Raw genomic sequence first — 22545 nt, 5'->3', positions numbered from 1 at the left:
GCCTACATGTGATTCCAGACCTACAGCAATGTAGTTGACTCTTAACTGCCCTCTGAAATGGCCTAGCAAGCCACTCAGTTGTCAAGGGCAATTAGGGATGGGCACTGAAGGCTAGCCTTGCGAGCGATGCCCACATCCCATGAAAGAATTTTTAAAAATCAACTAGTCAGCCAATGTTGGCAGGCTGTTCAAATTTAGGAGCTTGTTTCTGTCTTCACACAAAGTCCAAGCGTTCACTTAACAACAGGAGTCACTCACAACCATGTGAGTCATGGTTGATTTCACCAACCCTCCTCCCACACCCCCAATACACAAGTCCGTTGCAACTCTCCGCTGCTGCCCTGGTTGAGACCAACTTGCTCAGCAGAGAACAGGATCATCTTGGATCTGCATGCCTCAGCAATTTCAATTAGTACATTTACACTCAACTAGAGAGGAAACCTATATCTTTTATTCTAAAAAGAAAAAAATATTTACATTTACAGTATCCTTTGAATCGCTTGACAAGGAATATGATGATTATAAGCAGCAGAATTCCACCCAGGATGATGCACATGTATATGGGAAGATGACCTGTACCACCATTTGCTACTACAACAGGGCAGTCTTTTCCTGTTGATCCCAGTTGACCGTGATTTATGTCTTCATTCCATGGATCTGAAGTTTCCTCATTTTTTACTGTAGATCGTATTGTGGTGGGGTAACTTTCAGTTCTCAGACTAGTGACTGGAGATGTGTCCTGCATCCACTCTAAATCGTTCCACATGATCTGTGAAGCATTTGTGGTCTCAGGTGTTGTTATCACTTGCGTGGTGGTTTCTTGGGTGGTTAAGGTAGTTGTTGATTCAGAAGTAATCATAGGAATTGTTGTACTCACTGGGTAATCGTAATCTCCAGCAAACATCGTGGTATCTAGAAAATCGAGCTCTGCAACAATGAAGTAAACTTTAGTTTTTTTTGAACAAAAGCAACAAAAAAAACTTGTCACTTGGCTTGCTGAATGTATTGGTGGGGGTTGACTGCAGGAAAAAAGCACAATTTAGCACAATTTAGTCCCATTGCTATCACCATCATGTCAGACCTGTGACCACCCTGGTGTCATATAGCTCCCGTTAGGCATGGCCCAATTCTGGGTACATGAAATGATTAATTATGCTGAGTTTTTTCCCCCCACAGTTGAAAAGGATTTGATTAGCTCATGCCCAGCTTTAACCATTACTGAAATACTAGTGAGAACACTGCTAATAGTTTCACCACAATTTATAACATACCTCAGACCAAGGTGTTGCTGAAGGAATATCTGTAACTGCAAAAATTGAGAAAAGGCAACTCTGACAGAGCACTGCGCTCTGACCCTCGGGGCCTGTGACTTTGGTTTGAATTCAACAAAGAGTGATCATCTATTCCATTCAGGTGGTGAGTAACTGAAGCACCTTGGGATGTTTTATTATATGCTAAAGGCTCTATATAAGTATAAATTGTAACCAGGAAAGTTCCACGTTTAATCTCTTGTCTGCTGAATTCGCTGAACTTGGTTAGAATGCACATTAGAGGAGCTATACTTGGCCTCAATCTTTGTTCTTACTCATGATCACGATTCCATTGACCCCATCTGGCAGTGTAGAGCACTCAAGGACATAGGGTGGGAGCAGGATCAGGTTCAGCTCTGATGTCCTCCTATTGAATAGTCTGAAAACACTCGAGTGTGGTTTCACTCGCTGAAGAGAGATTGCAAATTCACTGAGTCAACACTGACCGTGTAGATACTGGAAGGCATTAAGTGCTCATGGAACTGTAATAGATGAGGAGTTGGCGCAGAAACAAAAATCACCAGCAGCCAAAGAGAGCACAATAACAAGGGGATCAATTCCCACCCTCTCACCCACCGACTAATTCCAGTATGATAAATGAATTTATCCTCTGTCAGCAGCAGAGCCATATCAATAACCGCCAACTTGGGAAGCGTCACGGCTCCAACAAAAGAATGAAAACAGTGGGAAGAGTTCACGAACTTGGCTGTGGTATACGAAAGAGCAGTGGAGCAGAGGTGATAGGGAAGGACTTTTGTAGTAGAAGTTACACAGGGCAGCTTCCACACTCCTCCTCACACTTGGCTTAAGAGCAATAGTGGTTTGTCTAGTATTGCTTTCAACTCTTAGACCCGAAAGGAGTGGGGAAATAGTTATGAAAAAATTGGAGCAAAAGAAAATGCGGCAGAATTTGATTTAGGGCGATAGTGCAAAACGGATGATAGAGAATTAGCAGCCCGTTTTACATCTCCCCTCATTTTATATATCCATTGACTTCACTCGAGGGTTTTAAACCAGCCTGCCAACTCACATCATCCATTTCCCACTATCGGACAGAGTCAAGATCTACTCTAAGGTGTTAAAAACGATTTTTAAAAGAGTAAATTTTAAGTAACTTGTACGAAATATGCACCTTTTTGATTCAATGGTACAACACTGTACATTATTTTACAGATTATATTTGCAGATACATACAAAGAGATCGACATGGTTCGGTACCATTACTTGAATGGAAGTTTTTTTTACCTATGTCCAGGCATATTTCAGAAACTACAGATTCTTTTTTGGCCAGACTACATCCATACTTCTTTGAGTGCTCCTGATCCACACGAGAAATAACAAGAGACTGTCCGTCATTGGTGATGCTCACAACCCCAGTATCCGATATAGACAATCCATCGTACTGCCATTTTATTCGGGGTGTTAGAACTTTCAGCCCACAGTACCTGCACGTTAATGTGACTTTATCTCCAACTGACACAACAGGTGGGTCCACTGTGAGATGGAGGTTAGACCAGCATCCTAGAACAAAGAAATGTCTTTCTGCATTATATATAAAATAAGAACAGTAACTACATCAAATATATGCTTCGGTAGACTTCAAACAGCTCTGCCTACGGGTGGTCTTCTTGTATAATATCATTGACACAGTTAAATATAGATTCAAGTGTAAATGATTCTAATGAGGTGTTACTGAACTTTCAGAGACAAGGATGGTCCCCTGGTTCAACCAGCCGTACTGAGTTTATTGATCATGATTGGGGGTGACAATAGGGCTCCAGTATCCCTGAACTAGAAAAAAGGAATGGGGGAGGTACCAGCCAAATTCTAATCAAATAACTTGTCAACATTTTCTCTCCAAGCTCACACTTGAAGAATGGCACATGAACATGTGCAAAGAAAGGTGGTAAAGGCCATCGATGCGCAACCTAGTCATTGAATGGTACAACCTGATGCATCACCCTCCGCAACAAATAATGTGAATTCCTGAAGGGGACAAGCAAACAGAAAAAAAAAACTGTGGTCAATTTCAGGAAAAATTCTCAGAATATTCTCTTGAATATCTCAGGCAATCAAGCAAGCCCCAGAAGGTCATGATTATGCTTGAATTTCTCCCACAGTGATTCTGGAGGTGGACGATGTTCACTGGACTACCTGGATGCATTGATACCATACACCATCTTCCATTTTCTGTATTAAGCAACAGAATCTTTATTATTTACATTACTGTCTTTGTCTTCAATCTGTGTCATTTCAGTTGTATTTCCATCTGTCATTCAATATAGATTTTTTATTGGATTGTGACTACGGCAAGACCAAAACATGAACCACAATTGAAGTCTAGTTCAATCCTGGAATAAAATGTATCATATTCTCAGGAACATAGAAATATAAAGAATCAGAAAGTACCACCTCCACCCATTGGATAGTCCCCGAGATCTTAAATAACTCAATAAGGACATTGTTAAGCTGCCTTTTCTCCAATCTGTTATCTTTTTGTCTTTCCTCCTAGTTCAGGTACCCAATCCTGTTTAGCAATTTGGTTGCCCTACTTTGCAGTTTTTCCAAGGCCCGCTCTGTAGTATGGTACCATGAGCTGTACCCAGTACTCAAGGTGAAACAGATCAGTGCTTTGTTACAAGTTATATACCACTTGATGGGGCGTGTGCTCTATCCTTCAAGCTGTTTTTCAATCTACCCACACATTGCAGTGATGGTTAAGTGCGTTTTTCACTAAAACCTCCAGATCTCTCTCCTTTATCTTTTCCTGTAAGTTATCCTCATTCATTCTGTTCTTCATGTTGCTTTTCTCCTTTTTCAACTTTATGATTCACTTTTCTACATTAAATGGCATCTTTCACTTTTTGACCCAATCCCCTGACTTGCTCGGATCTATCTGCCACTGATTTGCTTGTTCCCTACTATTTATGACCTCTCATAATTTGGTACCAGCAGCAAAGTCAGTGAGTTTTGTTACTTTCCCTTGCTTTGAATCTCAAACATGCGCTGGACCCAACGAATCGCCCCTGAATTGAATCCTACATTACCTTGGTAGTCATCCTTTTTCCTGAAGATTCAAGTAACAATTACCCTTAGCATCTTCTGGCTCAACTAGTGAGATTAATGTGTCTCAGCTCACACATAAATAATGGCCACCTGGGCCAGATTTTGGAGCCTGTTGGCACCTATGGAAATGTACTCCAGCAAGAAATATTGCCTACAGAAAAGGAGCTGAGAAAATTGGAAAACAATTTAATTCATATATGTGAAAATCTGCTCAGCCTGTAGTTTACTCTCACATACCTGGTTTCACTATTAGCCTCACTTTTTTCTGTTCAGAAAGGTATTCATGGGTGCAGAAGAACTCTCCTGAATCGGGTATCTTTATCCCCCTCAGCGTAATTGAATAATCACCCTTCTTAATTTTTGATCGGTATACAAGCACTCGCCCTTTGAACTCTTCTTCGAATACTGCTCGTCCATCAGGATAAATGTCCAGAACCTTTCCGCCATTGGAACCGCTGCATTCTGGATATAGTGGTGTCCAATACCAGCTCACAGGACGGTCATACGGAAGTTCACCTGAGATTAAGCAGCTAAGTGGAGCAACATTTCCAATGGTCACTGACACCTCCTGTTCAGCTCCAACAACCAGTTTAAAGAAGGCAAACAGAGCTGAAATAGTAACACAAGATTATGTACCATAATTTCAGTATCACTGGGACTTAAAAATTCATTAATTACCTTTTTTTTTGTTGAGAAACCTATGTGAATAGCTAAGTTTCACAGTATAGAACACTACCAACATTGAAAAGAGTAGAAAAGGTGGTCGAGTAAATGAAGTAGTGATTTGATGATTCCAAATCTTGGGTTTGAAAATCTGAAGAATGTAGGAGGAAGAGAATTAAGGGGGAGGTAAGGTGCTGTACAATTCTGAGGTACTGAAAAGGACAAGTTAGTATAAGGGACTGTGAAATGAGATGATTTCAACACAATGGGAATTCAGGGAGGAGGAACAGTGTGTAGAATGGCATGTGTGGAGGGATAAAAAAATTAAATCCTATGGGACCCAGGGAAATGCAGAAAGGTGGATACAAAATTGGCTCAATGGCAGGAAACAAAGGGTAATTGTTGACGGGTGTTTTTGCGACTGGAAGGCTGTTTCCAGTGGCATCCGCAGGTCCCAGTACTGGGTCCGCTACATTTAGTGGTCTAAATGATTCAGACGCAAATGTGGGGGGCATGATCAAGAGGTTTGCAGACGACACAAAGATTGGCCATGTGGTAGATAGCGAGGAGGATAGCTATAGGCTGCAGGAAGATAGTGATGGTCTGGTCAGATGAGCAGAAAAGCGGCAAATAGAATTCAACTTGGAGAAGTGTGAGGTGATGCATTTGGGAAGGTCAAACAAGGCAAAGGAATACACAATTAATGGGAAAATACTGAGAGGTGTAGAGGAAGTGAAGGATCTTGGAGTGAATGTCCACAGATCCTTGAAGGTAGCAGGACAGGTCGATAAGGTGGTTAAGAAGGCATTTGGAATCCTTTCCTTTATTAGCCTAGGTTTAGAATATAAGAGCAGGGAGGTTATACTGGAACTGTATAACTGATTGGTTAGGCCACAACTTGAGTACTGTGTGCAGTTCTGGCCACCTCATTACAGAAAGGATGTAATTGCATTAGAGAGGGTACAGAAGAGATTTACGAGGATGTTGCCAGGACTGGAAAAATGCAGCTCAGAGGAAAGATTGGATAGGCTGGGGTTGTTCTCCTTGGAACAGAGAAGGCTGAGGGGAGATCTGATTGAAATGTACAAAATTTTGATGGGCCTGGATAGAAGGGTCTATTCTCCTTAGCAGAGAGGTCAGTGACCAGGGGCCATAGATTTAAAGTGATTGGTAGAAAAATTAGAGGGGATATGAGGAAAAACTTTTTCACCCAGAGGGTGGTGGGGGTCTGGAACTCACTGCCTGAAAGGGTAGTTGAGGCAGAGAGCCTCAACTCATTCAAAAGCAGTCTCGATATGCACCTCAAGTGCCGTAATCTGCAGGGCTATGGACCAAATGTTGGAAGGTGGGACTAGAATACGTAGATTGTTTTTCAGCCGGCACAGATGTGATGGGCCGAGTGGCCTCTTTCTGTGACATAAACTGTCGATAATTCTATAATAAGAAAAACAAGGCTGTGAGTATCTGCTGTCTAAGGGTACTGAGGATAATAGTATCACCTGTACTGTCATCCCACTACCAATCAGGGATTAAACTTGTGGCTTTCCTTGTATCTAAGCCTCATTTCTACACCGTGCTAATGGGGAACTAGACAAACTATAACATCTGCAATATTAGTAACAAACTGTTCATTTTGGAAATTATATGTCTGCCCCAACAGATCTGCAAAGGGAGTCCCAGATTTTATATTAACAACAGTTTGCATTTATGGCACCTTTAGCATGAATAAACATCCCTAAGCACTTCACACATAGCCATAAGGAAAATGCACACCTCCCCCAAGATGGCAGAGTTTGGGAGGAAGGACCAAAAGCTAGGTTGAAGTGATGGGTTTTGAAGAGATGTTTGAAGGTGGAGAAAGATTTAGAAAGAGTGCAGGGGAGAGAAGAGAAGATGTTTCTGGAGATCCACTGATGGCTCTGTATCAGTTGCATTGGAACCATACAAGGGCAGTCCCAAAGAGATAGTTTGTTCGGTTAATTGCATTCTACGGAGGCAGCAGGGGGCAGTACAGTTAGCTTTAGCATCTGCAGCAAGGACTGGGGAAAATGAACCAGTGTTCTCATTCCATTTGCTAACCAGTGGTCTTTGTTCGAATATATATATATTGGGGCATCAGGTAAAGACAGTTTTGGGATAGGCTGTGATGTTTCCCACAAAGAAGTAACTTGCTGAGAAAACAACTGTATGTAAGACCAGATGAAAATTATTTGTGAATATTCATTTATTAGGAATTTATTTGTATCGCATTTACATACAAGTAGATCCGACTTAATTGAAGACTGTATAACAAAAAGAAGCCTTGAAGGGAAATAATTAACAATAGAATGCTAATGATCCTATTTCTGTGTTCCTGAAGTTTTCTAGCCGAGGTCCAGCTTGTTTCACCTGTAGTTGTTGACTATTGCCCTCTGTTGCTAAATCTTGACATCCTGGAAAACTAATAACAATACCAATACTGGGGGAAGATTTCTATATTAATCTTTCTTTCTATACAGCTTTACAATTTTGTGATACAATACAGAAGAAATTGTATCCCATTGTAATTACAAAGAAGCTTACTTAAGATTTTAGCTGGTTACATCTAAAATATTGAAACAACTGAACAATGTAACTGACTTCCTACATTATAATATGAGTTGTATATTAATAAGTCACATTCTGATGAAGGGCCACATGCTTACTCTTTTAGATGCTGACAAGTATATGCCATGGTTCCGATGGGAGCACTTTTGCCTCTGAGTCATAAGGTTGTGGGTTCAAGTCCTACTCTTGAGTACAGAAATCAAGGCTGACACTCCACTTAGGGAGTGCTGCACTGTTAGAAGTGATGTCTTTTGGATGAGACGTTAAACCAAGGCCCCTTCTGCCCTCTCAGGTGGATGCAAAAGGTTCCGTGGCACTATTTTGAAGAAGAGTAGGAGAGTTATTGCCAGTGCCCTGACCAATATTTATCCCTCAACCAACATTACAAAAAACAGATTACTTGGTCATTATCACATTGTTGTTTGTGGGAGTTTGCTGTGCACAAATTGGCCAATGCGTTTCCTATGTTACAACAGTGACTACACTTCAAAAGTACTTTAGAGGCTGTAAAGCACCTTGGAACATTCTGTGGTCATGAAGGATGCTATATAAATGAAAGTTTTTTTTAATGACTGTCCATTTCTCACATTTTCTGCTTTTATTTCCAGTGTTCAGTTTTTCTTTACCTCTAATATAAAGTTTACATTCACAAATCTAATTGCTGAAAATACAATGATGTATTTTTCTTTTTGTGTGGATTTTGAAGTTGTTTATTAATATAGTGACAGATTTGTCCCCTTTTTGACACCTAAAGTACAGCTCCATGGCTGCCAGTTGCCCTCCAGTACCTCAAGTCTTTCTGCATGAACTGTGATGGAAAATGTAGGCTAAGTTTTTCACCATGAAGGGCATCACAGCCAAGTCTGGCACTATCATTAACCAATGTTCACAATCGCACAGAGGTTATTGTTTAGCAGTTACGAGTAGGAACTTTTCTTGGCTTTCACCTCTCCAACCTGAAGTATCATGCCTTAGATGAAATAAATGAACTCAACACTGACCTGGAATCAAACTTGCAACTTTCTAGTCTTTGGGGCTCAGTTGCATGCTGATGCATTGCTGCAATAAAACTGAATTGGTGACTGTACCTTCAGCTGTCTGGGCACCAAGCTCTAGAATTTTCCTCCCGAAACCTCTCTGCCTCTCTACCTCTCTCTCTTCCTTTAAGACCCTTCTTAAAACCTACTTCATTGACGAAGCTTTTAGTTACCTGTCCTAATAGCTCTATATGTGGTGCGTTGTCAAATTTTGTCTGATTTTTCTCCTGTGAAGTGTCTTGAGTCATTTTATTATACTAAAGATGCTATGTTATTGTTGAATTGTTGGCCTCAAATATTATGGTCTAACCAGTGGTGTCCTGGTCTTCTCAGGCTTGTTCGTTCTACATAAAAATGAAAACTGTCTTTGCAAATAAATCACCACTCATACTGCATACAGGTCCAAACTATTTGAGTGGCCTTTCAATGATTCAGAACAGTTATTTTGCTCAGTCCAGATTTATTTTTTATTATATCAGTCATAAGTCAGAGGATTCGAGAAATGTCTCAAGCATTACAACACAATTATATGAATAAAGTGTTCGGAGAAATTCAAGCTTTAAAAATAACTGTCTGCAATGCAGTTAGTGATCATAGAATGGAGAAAACAGAAAGGTGATAAATGTTATAATTCTGTAAGAACATTAAAGTGTGCAGCAAGTCAGTCAGCTTCTGAAAAAGGCATGGTAAGTTCAACATTTCAAGCCAATTCTGATTTTTTTTAAAGAAAAAGGCCCCAGCCAAATGTTAATCTAGCTTTTGTCTTTTGAACATTGATTTGCTAAGGATGGAATTGAACTTCTTCAGGGATGCAAGATGGGCACTAGCAAATCAGTCATCAGTTATACACCCTGTCTGATTTGCCTTTCCACTGAAGTAATTCAAAATGAAAATTGGGTTGAGTGTATAAAAGGCAGACAATCATTATCACCTGGTGTGCAAGAGTAGAATTTCACCATTGTTGTCTTTATTTTAGGAATCATATTGGCAGGAAATGGCTAGCTTACAAGACAGATGACAACAATACAAACAACAATTTGTATTTATATAGTTAACATAGGAAAACGCCCCAAGGCGCTTCAGAGGAGCGTTATTCTCTACCCCAGAGGGCTGTGAATGCTCAGTCATTTATAATCAAGACTGAGACTGATAGATTTTCAGACTCTAAAGGAATCAAGGGATGTGGTGATTGGGCAGGGAAGTGTTGAGGTTGAGGATCAGCTATAAGCTTATCAAATGGTGGAGTAGGCTCGAGCTGCCATATGGCCGCACTTGCTTCTATTTCATATGTTCTTATGTTATTAAAGAAAATTTGATTTTGAGCTAGAAAAGGAGATATTAAGGCCAATGACGAAATGTATGCTCAAAGCCATAGGTTTTAAGGCACATCTTAAAGGAGGAAAAAGAAAGAGAGAGGTTTTGGGAGGGAATTCCAGAGCTTAGGGCCTTGACCCTGCACAAACAATATAATAATATAGCATGGGTGATGCAATTTTACATGGCCAGGGATGCAAAACAGGTGGAATTATGTTTCCCAGCTGTTATAGGATTTGATTTAAATTCAATTCCATTGAAATCAATCAAAACTGAATTTCGGGCGAAACATATAATGGACAACTAAAGCATTTTGTGCCCCCATCCATATCCAGTTTCACCCCTTGTGTGTTCTGATGAAGGGTCATCAACCTGAAACATTAGCTCTGTTTCTCTCTCCACAGATGCTGCCTGACCTGCTGAGTATTTCTAGCATTTTCTGTTTATATTTTAATAAAATATCATGCTACGTGGCAGGCACTAGGATCCAAGGTGTTGCAATGTAAGTCTTCCAGTCTTATATCAGGTAATTGATTACTTTGTGTACAAAATTGGATCCTTGTATTTGCAACATATTGGCAGAAGGAACAATCAGAGTTAATGAATGGTTTCAATTATGTCAATAATTTGATTCAAATCAATTGTATATGTGTATTGTCACAATATGACTTTACAATAACACCAGTGCACACCAAAATGCAGTAAAAATATTGCCTGAAAAGTTTACAGATTTCTGAAGTGCGAACTCCCTTGACAGCCCAGTGGGTAAATGTACTGCTCAGGTCACATAACAAGAAAAATCTTTCTTGGCCTCAAATACACAATATAAGACACAGTGGAATGATGCCTTGTCACAGCCTAAATCTGTGCAGCCTAATGATGACAACAATCTGTAAATTTACTGGAATACATGCAATTTTTTTACTTATAGAATCATAGAATCATAAAATGTTTACAGCACAGAAGGAGGCCATTCGGCCAATCATGTCCACGCTGGCTCTCTGCAAGAGCAACTCAGCTAGTCCCACTCCACCGCCTTTTCCCCGTATCCCTGCAAACTTCTTCTCTTCAGCTAATTCAATTTTAAAGGCCAGAATTGAATCAGCTTCCACCACACTCTCAAGCAGTGCATTCCAGATCCTAAACACTTGCTGTGTAAAAAAGCTTTTCCTCAACCATACCTACAGATGGCTCAGTGACATGGGGCTGAATTTTACCAGCCCTCCGATGTCGGGGGTCGTGGTGGGGCAGGGGAGGCTGGAATACTCTTTCGGGAGAGGCCCGCTATGAGCCTTGACACCTGGAAGGCCCCACCGCATTTTATCAGGGGCAGCAAGGCCTCGGTGTGGCCCCCACTGCTCAATGGTGGGGCCTTCATTTAAATATTAAAGTAAATGCAAAATAACTCACCATGCCCCGATAGCCATCCCACGCCAATATTCCGGCCAGTGGCAGGAACTCATTGCGCTCTCCGTTTGGAGATCCGAGGCGTGACACTGGTGGAGAGGGGGGGAGTAGTGAAATTTTCAGGGCGGTGGGAGGGAAGCGGAGAAAACTGTTTCCATTGGCTGAGGGGATAGTGGGAAGGGGTTGAAGGGCAAAAGTGACTAAGTTCCAGGGAGAAAGTTCGGCTTAGGAATAAAGTTTTTTTGGTGGGAAGCGCCCAAAAATAAAGTATGTGGTCATTAGGGGGTGGGGGGGGGCGGTGGAGGGGGGGGGCGTTGGTGGGGTGGTAGAGGAGCTTTCAGCTTTTATTGAATTTTTTACAATTTTACTGTCAAAGAAATGTATCTTAAAAAATGTAGATTCAGATGAAGGTCTTGAAGCCCTTTAAAAATGGCGCTGGCACCTGCGGGGTGGCGCCAGACGCCACTGCCAGGGATGGAGTGGCCGCTCCCTCTATGTCATTGGGGGTGGCCACTCTTCCCACCTACATTTAAATGAGCCCCGCGTGAATTATAGCGGGGGCTTAGCGGCGCACAAGTCGCACTTGCGCCACACCTTCTTTTGAGCTCAGCGGCAAGCTTATAAGATTCAGCCCCATGGTGTCTACAAAAAGAACCCGAGTTTGTCAATTCCATTTTCTTTTACTGCATTAGCATAGAAGACTACAGTGTTTTAGAATGAAAAAAATTGTATTTATAAATCTCTTCTGACCTCAGCAAGTCCCAAAACACTTCACAGCCAATGAAGTACTTTTTGAAGTGTAGTCGCTATGGTGGCCAATTTGTACAGAGCAAGATCCCAAAAACACCAATGCGCTAAATGATCATTTTTTATGATGTTGGTTGAATGACAAGGAGACTGGGAGAACTCCCCTGCTGTTGTTATAATGCTATGGAGTCTCTTACATCCACCTCAGAGGGCAGGCAAGGCCTACCTTTAATAGCGCATCCAAAAGACAGCACCTTCGACAGTGTAGCACTCCCTCAGTACGGCACAGAGGTGTCAGTTGTATGCTTAAAGTCCTGAAATGGACTTGAACCCACAATCTTCTGATTCAGAGAAAAAAGTGTCGGGAATAGTTTAAAAAAGAAATAACTTTCAGTTATATAATAACTGTCACATTCCTAGGGTGTCCCAAAGTACTTTACAACTGATGAATTACTTTTGATTTCACTCACTGTTATTATATAGACACACAAAACAGACAGTTTACGTACAAGATCCCACAACTAATGAATGACTATTCATTATTAATTCTTCAGCAGCCCATAATATTCAACATGTACCTATTGTTGATAAGATTCTGCAGGGGATTGTTAATGACTGATCTAATAGGTTTGATTTGTGCTTTTCTTTTCGTGATGATGGTGCTGCAGTGCTTGGCACAATATTACCATGACCACATACTACATACATAGAATGTACAGCCCAGAAACAGGCTGTACTGGTTCGACTCAACTGGTCCATGCTAGTGTTTATGCTCTATATGAGCCTCTCCCACCACCCTCATCTAACATGTCAGCATAACCTTCTATTCCTTTTTCTCTCATTTGTTTATCTAGCTTCCCCTTAAATGTATCTATGTTACTTGCCTCAACTACCTTGTGTGGTAGTGAGTTCCAGATTCTAACCACTTCCTGTGTCATCATGTGCTAGCTACGTAAACAACTTAGGTACACACTTCTTGTAACTATATGTTCAAATAAGTCCAAGGCTTTAATATAAAAGGATTATTGCTGAAAATAGAGACATGTTGTTGAAGCTTTTCGTCTTGCACTCATCAGGACAATACTCAAAAATTAACCAATGGAAGTATAAGTTGTTGTTTTCCCTTGCATTTGTTATTCTTGTGTATTGTCCTGATGAGTGCAAGACAAAAAGCTTCGACAACATGTCTCTATTTTCAGCAATTCTCAAGTTCTGTACTACCAAACGACTGCAGAAGGATTAATTTTAAATCCTAATGCTAAAAAGTCCTATGGTTTATCTCTAATCTGTCCTGATTTTAACTGGAATAGCAGTTGGGGTGTTACTATTGGCATCAACAGACCCTAAATTGGTGGGGGGGAGGAATATATCAGCCACTGTTCCTGCTTTTGATCAGTACCAGTGACCATCGTGGAAAGTAGATGAGTGTGGTGGTCAGGTAACGAGAGGGTTGGTCCTAATTTTGATGCTGTAAATAGTTGAATTGTCTATTGACACACCCTGGTCTAGAAATTTGTGCAGAGTTCATTTTGGCTACCAGTCAAGAGGGAATCAGTAACCAGGGTGGTTACTGTGTCTTTTTAATGTAGGGTCAGGAGAACCATTCCTACTCGTCTCGACTCCACAATCGGGTAAGTACAAGGGCCTTCCTGCCTGTTCATGTCGCTCATAATTTAACAGATGATAAGTGGCACCTATGAAACCTTACCCTAGCATGAGGGAAGAGAGGAGAAAATTAGAGGGAAAGAGAATAAAAGAAATGAAAGTTTAATTTGATTATTTTTTTAATCAGCCAGGTGGCTGCTATATGCAGAAGTTAATCATTAAGACTTCCCAAGCTACGTACTGAGAAATCCACACCAATAGATTTTTTGTTTGACTGATAGAGACTGCACACTCTCCTCCCATCACGACACCCCACATACCGAAATCCAGAGTTTAGATACAGGTCGACATAACCCTATGATTAGTTAATCTACTGCTGGCTTTCATAGAATGGTTACAGCACAGGAGTCCAGTTGGCCCATTGTGTCCGTGCTGGCTCTCTGCAAGAACAACTCAGTTAGTCCCACTACCCTGCATCTTTCCCCGTAGCTCATGAAATTTTTTCTCTTCAGGTGCTTTTCCAATTCCTTTTGAAAGCCATGATTGAATCTACCTCCGCCACACTCTCAGGTAGTGCATTCCAGATCCTAACCACTCGCTGCGTAAGAAGGTTTTTCCTCATGTCGCCATTGGTTCTTGTGCCAATCACCTTAAATTGGTGTCCTCTGGTTCTCGACCCTTCGGCCAATGGGAACAGTTTCTCTCTATCTACGCCCATCATAATTTTAAACACTTCTATCAAATCTCCTGTCAAACTTCTCTTCTCTAAGAGGAACAACCACAGCTTCTCCAATCTCCCTACTTAACAGAAGTCCCTCATCCCTGTAATCATTCTTGTAAATCTTTCTGCAGCCTCTGTAAAGCCTCATATCCTTCCTAAAGTGTGGTGCCCAGAATTGGACACAATCCTCCAGTTGAGGCTGAATCAGTGTTTATAAAGGTTCATCATAACTTCTTTACTTTTGTATGTCTCCATTCATCTGACTGGGCAGGCAGCTCTTAGGGGCTGGCCGCCCTCCTTAATTGAACGGTGGTCCTGGCGGCAGCCTGTTATTCGGCCGCTGGCGGCAATATGCCACCCAGGTCCCGGCGCCCGCCGACACGGAGTGGCCTCCCGCCTTCGGCCCCAACGGCAAGACTTGCCAGTAGGTGGCAAAATTCAGGCCATTAATGTTTCTCTCTCCCCAGATGCAGCCAGACTTGCTGAGTATTACAGCATTTTCTAGTTTTGAGGTTTTGAAGTGAAACTGGTTTCTATATGATATCACTTTTATCCAGGTAAAACTGCATGAACCATGAGTAAACGCTTTCCCACTTGTCCAGTCACCCTACCCTTTTCAGGTATTGATTTACAAGATGATCTAGTGGAAAGCAAAAAAAAAATTCCAGCTTTCAGGGACAAACCAAGCCCTTTATGCTTCATTAATGAGGCAGGCTAGCTCATTAATCATCAACATGCCTGCATTACTGCAGATCTATCTGATGCACGTATTGATAACCGAGTCTGTCCATTGCAAATGATGTCATCTAGAAACCAGTTTCACTTCAAAGAAACCCCGTTTAACTTACTCACCCAAGCAAGATTTGACTTGTTGAACAATGATGTTATCATTGGCCTTGTTAATCAAAATTCTCCATTAAGGATTGAGTGAGTTGGAATATCAATGTTATGCAAAACCCTTCAGAAAGCATTCTTAGATGTTGTATTTGCTCACTGTGAAGAATTGCAGTATCAGACAAAATTAGATTTCGTAAAAGGGTATTTCCAAAGTTAATTTCCAATTCCATTGACTGCCATTCTAACAGATTCACTAACCTGTTTGAAATAGTGAACAAGGGGAATTACACAAATACACACACACACAAAGTTCAATATTAGCACAGTGTAATTTCAAGACCTAAAATATTCTATCAAAAATTGTTTTAGCATTTTGGAATGGTGATTAATGGAATTTTTCACATTTCAAGCAACCAGTGTCAGACATTCCCAGGTCAGGTAAAGTTTCCTCTACTCTGTTCCAATAATATGCTCAGCCCCACCCTCAGAAGATTTAACGAAGTCTAATTCTTACAACCAGATGTGAAAAATGTACTGTAAATATAAGTTCTAAACACAGCAAGAAACGTAACTCTCCTTGAGGACAGGCAATTTTTAAAAATGCCCTATCCATTATCCAATACAATCTAATTATGCCTAATGGCACATTTCTTCACAATGAGATAGAAGAATTCTTTAAACGGATTGACATAATTCTATTTAAATACCTAAGTCTAGCTTTTATTATATATAGAGAGAAATAGATTCTAATTATACCTGAAGAAAATGTTTGAGTATCCAAAAACTGAAATATTAAACTAATTTATTAACTTTTCCTTTAGTTATGTTAAGTGTAGATTTACTTGGCTTCTCTTTATGAAATAGCCAAATGATAAAAAAAAACTGAATGAACTTTTCAATGATAACTTGTCTTTCTCAAATAATGACAAATAGTGGAGGGGAAATCTCTCCCAAAAATAAATACAAATATGCTTATGATATACACTTCCATACTCAGATGCAGACTTTTACAAATCATTGAAGATTGAAAGGTGAAACTTGATGCACATTTCCCCACGAACTTGAAAAATGAGGTAGCTATAACTGGAAAGAATAGAACCGACATTTGTTTAAATTATGTTAATTGACTTGTTGATACAATACTGCACTTACTACTGTACTAATGACCATCTCCAACAAGAGAGAATCTAACCATCTCCCCTTGACATTCAACGGCATTACCATTGCTGAATTCCCCACTATCAACATCCTAGGGGCTACCATTGACCAGAAACTGAACTGGAGTAGCCATATAAATACCATGGCTACAAGAGCAGGTCAGAGGCTAGGAATCCTGAGGCGAGTAACTCACCTCCTGACTCCCCAAAGCCTGTCCACCATCTACAAGGCACAAGTCAGGATTGTGATGGAATACTCTCCATTTGCCTGGATGGGTGCAGCTCCAACAACACTCAAGAAGCTCGACACCATCCAGAACAAAGCAGCTCACTTGATTGGCACCCCATCTACAAACATTCACTCCCTACACCACCGACGTACATTGGCAGCAGTGTGTACCATCTACAAGATGCACCAAGGCGCCTTAGATAGCACGTTCCAAACCCGCGACCTCTACCAACTAGAAGGACAAAGGCAGCAAATACATGGGAACACCACCACCTGCAAGTTCCCCTCCAAGTCACACACCATCCTGACTTGGAACTATATCACCGTTCCTTCATTGTCGCTGGGTCAAAATCCTGGAACTCCCTTCCTAACAGCACTGTGGGTGTACCTACCCCAAATGGACTGCAGCGGTTCAAGAAGGCAGCTCGCCACCACCTTCTCAAGGGCAATTAGGGATGGGCAATAAATGCTGGCCTGGCCAGCGACACCCACATCCCATGAATGAATTTTTAAAAAATGGAATTGTAAGAGCATTAATAAATGACCACCTCAGTATCTGCACTTTGCACTCTTCCCTGCAAGTTTTTAAAACAAAGTCTTGGTGTTACCTACCTACTAATTTTTGATTTACCCTATCTTCTATCCTATAATGTTCCGTCTTTGTTGTCTGCTGCTTTGGCCTTTCACTTGGGTTTTCATATAATCAGACAGCACAGAAGGAGGCCATTCTGCCCATTAGGCCTGTGCCTGCTCTTTGAAAGAACTATCCAATTAGTCCCACTCTCCTGCCCTTTCCCCATAATCCCTTTGAAAGTTACTATTGAATCAGCTTCCACCACCATTTCAGACAATACATTCCAGATCATAACAACTCACTAAGTAAAATAAATTCTCCCCCATCTCCTCCCTCCCAGCTTTCTTGTCCATTATCTTAAACCTGGCTCTCTTGCCACCGGAGAAGTTTCTCTCTATCTACTTGTCAAAACCACGCATAATAATTTTCAACAAAAAAACTTAGCTAGCTGCGTTTCCTGAAGATGGTTTTGCTGAGGGATGCTAAAAATTCTGCCATACTCACTGGTTAAGATCTATTTGTCAAGCACTTGTACGTTTGTTACTCTAGTTTTCCTTGTTTAAGAAGTTTCCATTGCAGAGACAAAGACATCCATCATATTGGATGCTGTTTTTCAGATGAATTCTTCAGAGAATTGAAAAAATGACACAAATTATGGTGCTGGGCTATCACAGCAGCACAATGGTGTAATATCTTGAAAAAATCAATGCCACTCTATTAGAAAAGGTCCCTACTTGTCTCCAGTCAACTGAACTCTCAATCATTTTGTTCTCACGGCTGTCAGCAGTTTTACTCACCCAGGCCATAGATGTTGCAGGATTGCATTGTTTCAGCTGTGAATAGGATCGCAGTCAGAGTTCGAAAACCTAACTTTTCCTCATTACCCCAGAAATAAACACTACCCTCACATCCTGAAGACACAGGGTTCTGATTTCTGCCCATAAATGGTAAAAAAAAAAAATGCCAAACTAACATGGCTGCAATTTGTTGTAGCGTGTTTCCTGAACGACTGATGTGAGCATTGCCAATAACGACACTTATTAGAATTCTCAGAAATACGTTGCTCTGACAATGGCATGCAAGCTGGTGAATGGAACTGATGAAAGGAAAAAACATTTAAAGATATAGAGCAATTTGATTTGTCCAGTAAAAAAAGGGAGGAATTTTATTATGACCAATATGCTGTTTCAAAGTCGTCAAATGGAACATTTTATATTTTTTGCACCAAGTGTTAACACCTAGGTCAAGTATATAATGGATAGGATAAAAAGATTCAACAATAACAACAACAACTTGCATTTATATAGCACCTTTAACGTAATAAAACAGGGTGCTTCACAAGTGTGTTATAAAACAAAATTTGACATCAAGCCACATAAGGAGATATTAGAGCTGATGAGCAAAAGCTTGGTCAAAGAAACAGATTTTAGGAGCATCTTAAAGGAGGAAAGAGAGGTAGAGAGGTTTAAGAAGGAAATTCCAAAGCTTAAGGTTTAGGAAGCTGAAGTGAAGGCAACGGTGGTGGAATGATTAAAATCGCACACGCTCAAGAGGCCAGAATTAGAGGAGCGCAGATATCTCTGAGGATTGTGGGCTGGAGGTAATTACAGAGATAGGGAGCAGCTAGGCCATGGAGGGATTTGAAAACAAGGATGAGAATTTTAAAATCAAGAAATTGCTTAACTGGGAGCCAATGTAGGTCTGCAAGCACAAGGGTAATTGGCGAGCTAGGACACAGGCAGCAGAGATTTGGATGACCTCAAGTTTACAGAGGGTAGAACATGGGAGGCCAGCCAGAAGTGCATTGGAATAGTCAAGTCTAGAGGTAACAAAGGCATAGATGAAGGTTTTAATGTTAGATGAGCTGAGGTGGGGTGGAGTAGGGTAATGTTACAGATGTGAAAATAGGTGGTCTTAGCGATGACGCAGATGTGTGGTTGAAAACTTACCTCTGGGTCACAGATGACACCAAGGTTGTAAACAGTCTGGTTCAACCTTAGAATGTTGAAGGAACGATATGGGGTGGACACAGAAGGAAGTAGGGTTGGGAAGGGGAAGGGGTGTATAGGTGGAGAACCATACAAGCAAGCCTTATCTGTGATTGACATGATGGGAGTAGTGAGGCCACATGAGATGGCAAGGTCAAGGGGTTGGCCGTGGATATGGGTTGGGGAGTTTCCATGGAGGACGAGGTTTATGGAGGATAAGAGAACAGTGAACTCAGAGGAGGGAGAGCATGATGAGTTGAGATGAAGGTTGAAATCACCGAGGATGAGAAGTCACTCAGTGCAGAGGCTGAAATAGGAAAGGAGTGAAGGTATCTTGGTGAGAAATTTTTTGTGGTACTAGGGTGGGTGGTACAGAATGAGGAGTTTAAAAGAGAGCTGAGAGGAATGGAACAAGGTGAGATGGTCGGAGGAGAAGAAACTGCCGGAAGAGTAGGGGGACAGATCAAGGTGTGATTTGGCGCTAACAGCCACACAGCCAGCACAATAGTTTGGGCCAGGCAAGTAGCAGACGATATGGCCAGATGGGGAGGCTTCATTCAGAGAGATGTCATAATTTCTCAGCCAGGTTTCCATGAAGGCCATGATGTCAATGCAATGATCCGCAATAAGCTCATGGATGGCGAGGGCCTTGTTGACAAATGGACAGACATTCTGGACAGAAATGTGGAGCGGGGCAGTGATAGCTGATCCAACTGGAAGAGTTCACAGCACTGGGAGCAAAGGGTTAGACCAGAGTTGTCCAACTTTTTTGCATGGGGGGGCCACATTACAATTTTTGGCTTACATGGGAGGCCGGTGAGACAAATTCGGAAAGATAAAGGCATTAAAAAGTTATCTTACTGTTCATCAAAACAACAACAAATGTGCATTTTTGTGAAGAAGCTTTAAATGAGAAGATTAATTTATTGACTTACTTTCTCATCACTATGTTGGACATTGATTTAGTGCGATACCTGACACTTTTTTGCTTGCACAGGTGGTCAATGTCTGCCCGCACACTTGTTGTAGCGTTGCGGAGTATTCCAGATAGTTATCCATCTGTCAGAGTGATCTTAATCTCTCTCCGTCTCTCTCTCTCCCTGTGTTCCCCCCTCTCTGTGTTGCTCCCCACCCCCTGTGTCGTCCTCTCTGTTCCTCCCCCTCTCTCTCTTTATTTCCACCTTTCTCTCTCTTTGTTTCCCCACCTCTTTGTTCCCCCTCTCTCTGTGTTACCCCCCTCTTTCTCTCTTTGTTACCTCCTCACTGTGTCCCCCCCACTCTGTCCCCCCTTTCTCTCTCTTGTGCCCCCTCTCTTGATCTGTCTCCCTCTCTGTCCCCCCTCTCTCTCTGTCCCCCCTCTCTGTCCCCGCTCTCTGTTCCTCCCTCTCTCTTTGTTCTCCCTCTCTCTGTTACCCCTCTCTTTCCGTTCCCCTCTCTCTCTGTTCCTCCTCTCTACATTACCCCCTCTCTTTCTGTTCCCCCCTCTCTTTGTTCCCCCCTCTCTCCACCTCTCTTTCTTTGTTTCCCTCTCTCTCTCTTTGTTTCCCCGTCTCTCTTTGTTTGCCCCTCTCTCTCTTTAGTCCCCCTCTCTCTCTGTTCCTCCCCCTTTCTCTCTTTATTTCCACCTTTCTCTCTCTTTGTTTCCCCACCTCTTTGTTCCCCCTCTCTCTCTCTCTGTTTCCCCCCTCTTTCTCTCTTTGTTACCTCCGTCTTTGTTTCTCTCTCTTTGTTTCCGCTCTGTCTTTCTTTGTTTCCCCTCTCTCTCATTGGTCCCCCTCTCTCTATTTCCACCTCTCTTTGTTTCCCCCCTGTCTTTGCTCCCCCCTCTCTTTGTTTCCCCCTTTGTTCCTCCTTTCTCTCTCTGTTTCCCCCCTCTCTCTTTGTTTTCCCCCCTCTCTTTGCTTCCCCTCACTCTCTGATACCCCCACTCTCTTTGTTTCCCCTCTCTCTCTGTTTTCCCCTCTCTCTCTGTTTTCCGCTCTCTCTCTTTGTTTCCCCTCTCTCTCTGTTTCTACCTCTCTCTCTTTGTTTCCCCCTCTCTCTCTCTCTCTGTTTCCCCCTTTCTCTCTTTGTTTTCCCACCCTCTTTGTTTCGCCCTCTCTCCACTTCTCTCTTTCTTTGTTTTCCTCTCTCTTTGTTTCCCCATCTCTCTTTGTTTGCCCCTCTCTCTCTTTAGTCCCCCTCTCTCTCTGTTCCTCTCCCTCTCTCTATTTCCACCTCTATCTCTCTTTGTTTCCCCCATCTCTTTGTTCCCCCTCTCTCTCTGTTTGTTACCCCCGTCTTTGTTTCTCTCCCTTTATTTCCTCTCTCTCTTTCTTTGTTTCCCCTCTCCCTCTCTTTGGTCCCCCTCTCTCTCTTTATTTCCACCCCTCTCTCTTTGTTTCCCATCTTTTCTCTTTGTTTCCGCTCCCTCTCTCTTTGTTCCTCCTCCCTCTCTCTCTGTTCCCCCTCCCTCTCTGTTTCCCCCTCTCTCTTTCTGTTTTCCCCTCTCTCTTTGTTCCTCCCTCTCTCCACTTCTCTCTTTCTTTATTTCCTTCTCTCTCTCTTTGTTTCCCCTCTCTCTTTCTTTGTTTCCCCCTTCTCTCTCTTTGGTCCCCCTCTCTCTCTTTACTTCCACCTCTATCTCTCTTTGTTTCCCCCACCTCTTTGTTTCCTCTCTCTCTTTCTTTGCTTCCCCTCTCTCTCTTTGGACCCCTCTCTCTCTTTGTTTGCCCCCTTCTCTTTGCTCCCCCTCGCTCTTTGTTTCCCATCTTTCTCTCTTTGTTTCCGCTCCCTCTTTATTTTCCCTCTCTCTCTTTGTTCCCCCCTCTTTGTTTCCCCCTCTCTCTTTGTTTTTACCTCGCTCTTTGTTCCCCCTCTCTGTTTCCCCCTCCCCTTGCTTCCCCCCTCTCTTTGTTCTTCCTCTCTCTTTGTTTCTCCCTCTCTCTTTGTTCCCCACTCTCTGTTTCCCTCTCTCTCTCTGTTTTCCCCCTCTCTTTGTTTGACCCTCTCTCTCTTTCTTTTCCCCTCTCTCTTTGTTTCCCCCTCTCTCTCTTTGTTTCCCCGCCTCTCTTTGTTTTCCCTACTCTCTTCGTTCCTCCTCTCTCTCTCTTCGTTCCTCCTCTCTCTCTCTGTTTGCCCCTCTCGCTTTGTTTCCCCCTCTCTTTGTTGCCCCCTCTCTCTCTTTGTTTTCCCCCTCTCTTTGTTTCCCCTCTCGCTCTGTTACCCCCTCTCTCTGTTTTCCCCCTCTCTTTGTTTCCCCTTCTCTCTTCGTTCCTCCTCTCTCTCTCTCTCTGTTTCCCCCTCTCTCTCTTTTTGTTCCCCC

The sequence above is a fragment of the Heterodontus francisci genome, chromosome 6, assembly GCF_036365525.1.
Source record: "Heterodontus francisci isolate sHetFra1 chromosome 6, sHetFra1.hap1, whole genome shotgun sequence".
NCBI lineage: Eukaryota > Metazoa > Chordata > Chondrichthyes > Heterodontiformes > Heterodontidae > Heterodontus > Heterodontus francisci.
The sequence above is the reverse complement of the archived record's forward strand: the minus strand, read 5'-3'. Positions refer to the sequence as shown.